Source organism: Myotis brandtii, unplaced genomic scaffold, assembly GCF_000412655.1.
Source record: "Myotis brandtii unplaced genomic scaffold, ASM41265v1 scaffold240, whole genome shotgun sequence".
In the NCBI taxonomy this organism is placed as follows: Eukaryota; Metazoa; Chordata; class Mammalia; order Chiroptera; family Vespertilionidae; genus Myotis; species Myotis brandtii.
The window spans coordinates 1,073,874-1,082,725 of record NW_005359064.1 but is presented as its reverse complement, the minus strand read 5'-3'; positions in this window follow the sequence as shown (position 1 = coordinate 1,082,725).

Here is an 8,852-nt window from a genome sequence, read left to right as displayed (position 1 = left end):
AATCATTTGTCACTTCCTCCTACTGCCCCGTGATACTTCACTCATCACCTTCTTTACATTTTCCTTTCTCTCCGAACTTTCTGCACAACAGAGGTGACAACAGGGGGAGTTATTGATACCCACTTATCAAGAAATGGTGCAAAGCCCAGTGAATCTGTTTGGATTAATCTCTGGCAAACATCACAGGCATTTTTCTGTTCAGAACCTGGACTTTTCCCAACTCCTTCCTCGCCCTCCCACTGATCCTTCCCCACAGGGAACTCTGCAGGTGCTGAAAACAGCCACATCTTCAGGCTGCCTGACCTGGTGCCCCGAGGGCGGGCGAGGGTGGCCCTGGGTACCCTGGGATGGGAATGCTCCTGTGCGGACAATCGTTGTGGAAAACAAGCCAGGGAAACCCAGATCATCCTCCTCCCACTATTAGAGAGCTGGTTCAACAGCGACCTTTTCCCAGCTTGCAGAGATGGCTGGGTGTGTGGGGAACATTCTGGTTAACATGCTTATGAGGCATTTGGGTTCTGGCGCTGATTACCAGGGTTCAAACCTCAGTTTGCTGGGGACCTTGGGAACATAGACACCTTTTAGCTTGGTTAGCTTAATGGGGCTAATACTTGTATCTGACTCAGAGCAGTAGTGAGGACTAAACCAGGTCACAGATCCAAGCAGACAGCCCAGGCAAACTCCAAGAGGCAAGTCAGGCAGCAGCTCCCCTCCCCATGAACACACAGTGTGTGTGGACCAGCCACGGCCAGAGTTCCTTTAATCCTCTGAGCATGGTGGGCTGGGCCCCAGGAGCCTCCCTGCTGAGCTCACCTTTTCATAGGCCTCTGGGGGGAGAGAGCACCAGACCAGGCCAGGACAGCGAGGGACTCAGTGGCATGGAGGGTGCACTTGCTGGAGAGATGCTAGCTGCCTAAGAGACCTTGTGCTTGTGGACAGTAGAGACCTCGAGCAGCCCCTCTTCTCCTCTGTGGGGGGAGGGAGCCTCACTCCCAGGTTCGTCTCCTGCCAGGTGAGGTCAGCAGAATTCGAAAGATGTTCCCCCAAGATTCCCATCCGTGATTATCCAACCGAACACTGATCTAGATACGGCTCTAATGGGGCTTTGCAGTTGCAATGAAATCAGCTGACTTTAAGATAGGAAGGTTACCCTGGCTTTTCCAGATGGGGCCAATGTGATCACTGGGGCCCTTAAAAGCAGAGACGTTTCTTCGGCTGGAGTCCAGGAGATGTGGCGAAACCGGACAGGAGGAGAGATGAGGCAGGTGGGGTGGTCAATGAGATGCAAAGCTTGAGAGAGACTCATTCCCTGTCGCTGGCTGGAAAGTGGTCAGGGACCCGGGAAAGTGGTGGCCTCTGGAATCTGCATCACCTCTGGCTGCAAGCAAGGAGGCACCCCAGGCCAGCCAGGAAGCAGTCTTCCAATGACATGGAATTAAGTTCTGGCAACAGACTAAGTGACCTTGGAAATGTGTTGTCCCCTAGCGCCTCCAGGAAAGGATACCTGCTGGCGACACCTTGATTTGGGCCCTGGGAGAGCATTGGGGCACCTACACCATGCCCGGCACATGACAGACACTCAAAGGTTGGCCTGAAACGGCTTCACAGCCAGTCCAACCCAGTTTATCTCCATTGTGGGGGGAGGGAGCCCAGTTCTGGAGCTCATGAGGGAGTTATTCTCCCGGCCCCGCCAAGTGAGGGTGGATTGATCACAGGAGGCTTTGCTCCCTGCAAGACCCAGTGAGGCCCCTGCTCCACCCCACAGTCTATGCTTTCATTCCACCCCCATCCCCCCACTGTGTGTGCAAGAGCCAGGCCACGTTAGACAAGCCCCTTAGAAGTGAGGTCATCTGGGAATGGGTTTCCTCATAAGGTTGCCAGGAAAGACGAAACAAGTGGAAGGAAAGTCAGTGAGGAACAGCAGTCAATGTCAGAAATGGCAACAAGAAAAGAGTGAGAGGTAACAGAATGGGAGGAGAGAAGGAGATGAGGAGATAAAGAAGAAAGAGAAGGGAGACCTGACAGGCAGTCCAGACAGCCAGCGCTGCGCTGGGAAAGGCACAGTAGGTTCATCAACAGAAGCCCTGGCACCCACACCTGGTGACCGTGTCTCACTTGGGAGCTTCCGTTGGACCCATCCTGTTCACCTCCGAGGCCTAGGGGACAGGCCAAGTCCATTCCTTTCTCCTTGTCTCCTAGTGTCTCTTCGGGGAGAACTTGTCGTTGGCCATGGGCTCGGCCACACCAGGGAGTTGAGGATGCCCCTCCAGGCCTGCACTCGGGGAAACGGAGGCTCTGCTTTCCCTTATGAGCAACATTAGGGTGGAGAAGGCTGGAAACAGCTTCTGGTCTTGTTCCTGACACTCGAGCCATTACCTGAAGAAGTACTTTCCTTGCTTCCCTCTTTCGTTGGTCACTTAGAATACAATTATAAGAGCAAATGCATAATTCCAGCCACAGTTCTAAACTCCCTGCTCATGTTTGTTCATTTAATCCTCTGCACACCCCTGTGGGGCAGCATGATGGTCATCCCGCTCCACAGAGGGGCGGAGGCCCAGCGAGATGAAGAAGCCGTTAGGGTCGCTCAGAGCGGGGCAGACTAGACCTCAAGCTTGCACTGCCTCCTGTGCTCTATGCTTAGGGGAGTAGCACCTGTGGCTTTGTTATTGTTGTTCTGTTTAAATCATATTAGCAGCCCGTTTATTTTATACCATAATAAACTGCGGCTACTTGACGCAAAGGGAAGTGGAATTCCTGTGCCTCTGTAGTTAGGGCTGTTTACTGGTTTATTGAGATTTAATGAGTGGAAATAAAAAATACTTTCAGTGTATATACATTATCAGGTGATATATATTCAAAGCAGGATATTCAAAAATTAACCATCTGCTGAGATACATCACATTGTGTGGGAATGTTATTGCCTCGTTCTGATATAGATTTACTGACAAAACCCATCCGACTGTACTTACACAGTGGCTTTCCAGCTCGGACAGGGGCCTTCCCCAGACAGGAACGGTAGAGGAGCGCTGGGCCCAGTGAGAGAGCTAAGAGGACGTTGTGCACTGGTTGACAGAAGAGTTTATATATTGGGAAGCTGTCCTTCGTGGGGGCTACCGTCGGCTGGGCTCCTGCTCTTGCCCCCGCCCCAGCTCGCTCCCCCCACCCTGAGGAATTGGGTTTCAAACCACACCAGCGACACCGTGACAATTGCTGAACACACGGTGTACTGCTGTAATAGGTTCCTCAAAGCAGGCGATGGCATGTCTGCGAAGGGGGCCGTCCGTGCATGACCCCCGTGACTGCAGGCTGGGCCAGGAGGTGCCGGCCCCTGCTGTGGGGCTGCACCCCACTCTGAAGGCCGGTGGGGTCAGAGCACTCTGCAGCGGGTCTCGGCCTCCAAGCAGGGGGCGTTAGCAGCCTGTGGAGAGCGAAGAGAAGACCCCAAGGCCTTCCAAGGGCGGCAACCCGAGGCCAGATCGGGAGTTAGGGAAGTAGGCCCTGGGCCTCCTGCTTCCTGGTCCTGGACCTCCATGCTCCCCTAGAAAATGGACTTGGCACCTCCTGTGTGGACACCAGTGCCAGGCTGTGCTGCAACAGCCGGGGCGGGAGCTGCCCAGTGCTGAGTCTGTGAGGAGCCCTGGTACCCCTGGGCTTTATGGAGGAGCAGAGAACTCCCCACTCTTACATTTAATTTAGGAGAGAGATGATTTAGGGTTAGTCAATTTTTTTTATATTATTATCATAGTACAAGTTTGCCTCATTTAATGAGAAACCAATTATCAAAAAGGCGTTGGGTGCTTATTATGTGCCAAGCATCCTACTAGGCTCCACGGGAAATTAAAAATGAACTCAGTATGTTCCCAACTTTAAGGAGTCCCAGGACGCACACATATGAACAGCGAAGAAACACCACCAGTGATGCACAGGCAGCACACAGGGAAAGGTGGCCGTGTCTGCCCCGTGGCAAGTGGTGTAAGTTGAGAGGGGCAGGAGGTGACGGCCTGAGTGAGCTGGAGGACCTCCTGCAAGAGGTGGACATCCGTGCGCCTTGAGAGGTGGGCAGGCTCTGTGCCCGCCATCGCTGACCTCCTGCATCTGTGAGGGAACTGTGTGTTCTGCTCCTGACCTTGAAGGGCCTTTGGAGACGCTTTGTAAATGCCCAAGGTCGTTCTTGTGTTCCATGACAGGGAAGTTCCAAATATGGACATTTAGCTTCATATACAGTAATTGTCAAACCAGAGCGATCATTTGCTTTACACAGGTATTTCAACCATGCTCTGTTTTGAAAACCTTTGCTTTATAACTTTTGGGGAAGAAACTAATTCTCTGGAGCAGAGATAAACCTAAGGACTAAAGATAGGTTTCAGGGGTGTCCATGGGAACAGAAAATGTAACATTTGTGGAAGTGCATGCACCTTTTTAAATGGGGCAGGGCTCAAAACTTTTTTTAGAGTCTCCAATGGATTGGTGGTCCTGAAAATGGCGAAGACCCCTTTCGTAGTTTGGAATTTTGTCTCTCACATTGATGTTAGTACTCATGTTACTTTAGAAATTTAACAGAATGTACTGAGGAGCCACAGTGGAATCTCCTGTCAGTCACAGGGAGGCGCAAATTAGAAGTGGTTGAGGAAGAAAAAGGAAAACACAGGGATTGGAACATAAATAAAAGCTCGGACTCTTGAGGCCAATACCAACATAATTTCCAGTAGCCGAGAGGTGGAAACAAGCCGATTCCATCAATACATGAATACATAAACGAAACGTGGTCCATGCACACAATGGAATGTTATTTGGCCTCGAAAAGGAAGGAGGTTCTGACGCATGCTCCAACATGGATCTTGAAGACGGTCCGTGGAGTGGAATAAGCCAGATACATAAGGACAAATACTGTATGATTCCACTTCCGCGAGGCACCCGGAGCAGTCAAAGTCACAGAGACAGAAAGGGGGATGGTGGTTGTCGTGGGCAGGGCGAGGGGAGACTGAGGAGGTGCTGTTTAATGGATGCAGACCTTCCATCTGGGACGATGAGAAAGTTCTGGAGATGGTTGGTGACGGTGGTTGCTCAACAACGTGAATGTGTTTAATGCCGCGGAACTGTACATTTAAGATGATTAAAATGATACATTTTACCACAATAAATGAAATAAAATAAAGTAAAAGGACTCTAGAGGCCAGTGTCAAAATACCAGCATCCTGTATGCGTGTTGCCCGTGGATTACGGATTTGGCTCTAAGCTTTTCCGCAGCCAAGTCTCAAGCGTTTTTCCTCGGAGAGGCAGGGGCTTACCTGCCTTATGAAGCAAAACACTTTGTTATAATGGCCACTTAAGTACTGACAATTAAAACCAATACCTATTACACGGTCATTTAAACGTGTGACAATGTGCTAATGCTTTTATAAGCTAATGGGATAGGAAAGAGAAGGTGAATTATGTTTAAACTGATCTATGTAATTTAAAATGAGGGTAATATCCGATAAATTGGTGCTTTACAAAATAGATGGAGACACTGAGATAGTGAGAGGGAGAGGGTGGATGGACACAGACCCCTCATTAAATCAGCAGATGAGCCGAAAACCAAGCATGCTGCCTCGGGTTGGGAGGGAGAGCCAGCCCCTGGGTCACGCATACCCAAAACCCACTAGGTTTTCAGCACCAGGAAAATCTCTCTCCAGCCTGGGGAAGGCTGCCACTAACTTCTCCGTTTTGCTAACCAGCCAGGAGTTACTAGTCTGATGATCCTGGAAGGACGCAGAAGCCCGATCGATCGTACAGGCTGGAGCCCACTCCCAGGACCACGCAGCTGCCCTGCTGGCCTGGACGCTCTGCTGGCCCGGCTCCAGCTGAGGTGCCTGGAGCGGGGTATCCCCTGGGAATTGCTAGGCCTGTAGTCCTGGTCCCCTGCTGGCATCACCTCTTGGGGGAGTTCCAGGCTGACTTCTCTTGTTGCCTGCTCACAATCCTTGGAGGTGGCAAGTGGGCTCGAAATGCCATCCTGAAGCAGCTCACCTGCTCTCCCAGTGAGGCCAGGGCACTCCTCCCTCTGCCACTGCACTCTGCCTGACTCCCAGGAAAGGACCCCTTGCATCTCCTCCAAGAGATGGCTTCCTGAATCCCCATCTCCAAGCTGGGCCCATTGTGGTCCAGTGTATGCCGGGGACCGCTCAGCCAAAACACCCATCTGTAGGCGCTATAACAGGGCCAGGGCAGGGTGTCCCTGACTCACAGGCGCTGCATTCTGCTGGCCTGTGGGTAGCAGCCCAACCTGCCATCCCTGGGCATCCTCCTAGGGAGCAGGCGTGCACCCCAATGCAGTAACTCAGCCCCGGGGCAGGTGAGGCAGGAGGCCTCAGGCCCAGCACTCCCCGCAGGCCCGCACTTCTCCATGCTTCCCCAGGTTAGTGGGGAGCGAGGGGAGGGTGTGGGGCTGGGGAGGTGGGAGCAGAGGGCAGCCCAGGCTGTGGGTGCAAGAGGGGAAGCTGCCACTCAACCTTTTAGCCCCAGGAGGCCCCTGTGTGCTGCAGGGCTGTGTCCTGAGAGGGCAAAGCGGGGTGGCCTGGCGAAGCCTCCGCCAGTGGCAGTTCTCTTTCCAGGTGGTCAGGGGCTCTGCTCAGAGGCTCAGGAGCGGTGGGCACAGCTGGGTGCCTCTCCGTGTGGCGGGCTCTGAGCTGGCCCAGAAGCCCAGAGCAGCCGTTGACTCAGCTCCCACTCTGGGCGCTTCTGAGTCTTTGCATCAGGGCATGGGTATCCCATGGGGGAACTCAGTCCTCAGCAGTTTCTGTCTGGTCTGCTTTCCAAGGCTCTCGGAGAGATGCTACGGCAAAGCGATTTTCTGGCCTTCATCATGTGTTCACTGATCCGCCTGCGTTTCTCTTCATTCTATGGCTTAGCTGCAAACCTTCTGTCTCCCACACGGGAGTGAGTGAAAGGAGGCTCAAACGCCCCGGGGTATGACTGCCAAGCCCAGACTATTCACAAGACACAGGTTCATTTTCAATAAGGGAGAAAAAAGAAGGGAAGAAAAAGACCCGTGTATTTTCTAGAACTCTGCCAGTTGCCAGGAAGCACCTGATTGAGTTGTCCAGATGCAGAAATTAAGAGAGAGGTTGCTCAAGATCCAACAGCCAAGGAGCTGGTGGCTGTGGCTGGAACCCAGGAGGTTGGCTCTAGAGCCCAGACCCTCCAGGGAGGGCCTGTGGGGCCTGTGGGCACAGCTAGTTCTGAGTTCAAGTCCTGCAGTGGCCCGGTTGGTGACGGTGCTACCTCAGGGAAGCCATGTCCCCGCTAGCCCCAGCCTATCAGTTTCTTTGCCTGGAAATACACAGCCTCCCAGGATGGTTTTGGGGGAGGAAACGGTGCAGCTGTCGAGGGCAAATGACTCCAAACCATCTTTTTGACACCAGGAAGAAGGGGTAACTTTCAAAGTGTTCTTAATTAAGTTAGTCGCAGTAATTACATTTTCACTCTATTATTTATATTAACATAGAGGGAAAAGGGGCATCTTAATGTTGCTTTAATGAACCAAGAGACAGCCTCCACGGCCTGTCAAGCTGAGCATCTGAGCCCCTGGAGGCATCATCTTTGTTTACGGCCCAGCAGGCTGCTCTCCCAGCTCAGGGCCTGGGGGCCCAGCTCCGGGTCTGGGGGCCCATCTCGTTCATGAAAACAGCTGGAAGAGCCCAGAGTCCACGCTGGCATGGCTGCCCTGACGCAGCAATGAAGAGCAATTTCTTTCTAAGTCTGCCCATTGCAGTTAGTTATGCCAATTAACCTGTTATTTACCGCAATTTTTACTTTTTCCCTGTGAAATCTCTTTCTGGTAGATAGGATTTCTTACAGCTGATGCCCATAGCATCTGGATTTTACATTTGCATGGCTCTTGTATTACCCTCCACACCTTCCCATTTCTTTATGTGGTAGCACATCCTTGCGGGAAACCCAGGGAAAATACTACTGTCAGCCGGCAGGCGAGGGAATGCAGGCGGGAAGGAGCTGGCCAGGCAGGCCCCGGGGGCTGGGGCAGTTCAGCTTCATTTCCATCTGACAAGGGGCCAGGGCTTTGAAACACAGTCTCTGCTCTGTAACGGGAGGAGAAAGTGGAGCTAACCGCCGCCTGTTCTTTTTCCAAACGCACTTTATAAGCACCAAAGACATCGAGTTTCTGAGATCACCTGTGAGTTATTTAAATGGTGCACTGAGATTCTTACAACCAGAGAGGGCTGAGGGGGCTGCTCCGTTTCCTCTTACGTGAGGGTGTTAAATGGTTGCCCCCCCTCCGCCCCCATCACTAGCACATGATTAGGCAATCATAATAGAATGGCTCTGATAAGCTGCTTCTTTATTTAGTGGGTTCCAGCTCAGCACTAGCACAGCAACAAGAACTGGAAGTTCAAGGTGGGGTCAGAGACAGGGATCTGGACCAGCCCTTTCCTTGCCGAAGCTCCCCCACCCTTCCTGAAGAGGGGAGGCGTGGGGGAGAAGGCCCACAGAGATGGGGAGCATTCGCCATAAGGCCTATCATCCAGTCTACTGAGGGCTGATGCTCTCATCTGCTGCCCCACGTGGATGTTTCCTGAGGGATGACAGCCCACTGAGAGACACAGTGAGGGCCGGGGTGCTGTGGGCCGCAGTGAGTGGAAGGATCCGGGCTGGTCAGCACGGCTTAGAGTTTACACAAGCGAATGTTCTGTCACTGTTCTATGAGTCACCTGCCTTTGTCCCTTCATGCTGCTGAGAAAAAAAAACAAACACTCTGATTCCTATTTGAAATCTTAGGAAGGCACACCTAAAACCCATGGGAGTTATCACAGAGAGGAAATCTAAGGCCAGGGTTTCCTCCCCTCCCCTCCCCT